Here is a 396-nt window from a genome sequence, read left to right as displayed (position 1 = left end):
AGGGATATGTGAAATTTTTGAAGACTAGAATGTTTCCATTATAAAAGAGAAAAATGGATGATCTCCAGCTCTATTTCACTCCTAAAGGGAATTCTTTCTTTACTAAAAATACATAGAAGAAAAATTAGTTTCTTTTATGAAAATATCAGTTGTTTAAGTTGTAAATCAAAGTCCTTTATTTATAATCTAAAAAATTAAATATTCAACTTAGCATCAATAGGCTATTCTTTGTGGCTGTTTGTATGTGTGTTGTGTTTTGTAATGCATTGCCACTGGAGCCAGAAAATGATTTTTCTAGTCATGTTTCCATTTGTTTTCTTAAATATAACAATTATAAACTATTTTACGATAAAAATGCTTTTATTTTCTTAGTTTCTTAAGCAATGTGAGGTCAGT

Source organism: Pteropus vampyrus, unplaced genomic scaffold (assembly GCF_000151845.1).
Source record: "Pteropus vampyrus isolate Shadow unplaced genomic scaffold, Pvam_2.0 Scaffold324, whole genome shotgun sequence".
Taxonomy (NCBI): Eukaryota; Metazoa; Chordata; class Mammalia; order Chiroptera; family Pteropodidae; genus Pteropus; species Pteropus vampyrus.
The sequence above is the reverse complement of the archived record's forward strand: the minus strand, read 5'-3'. Positions refer to the sequence as shown.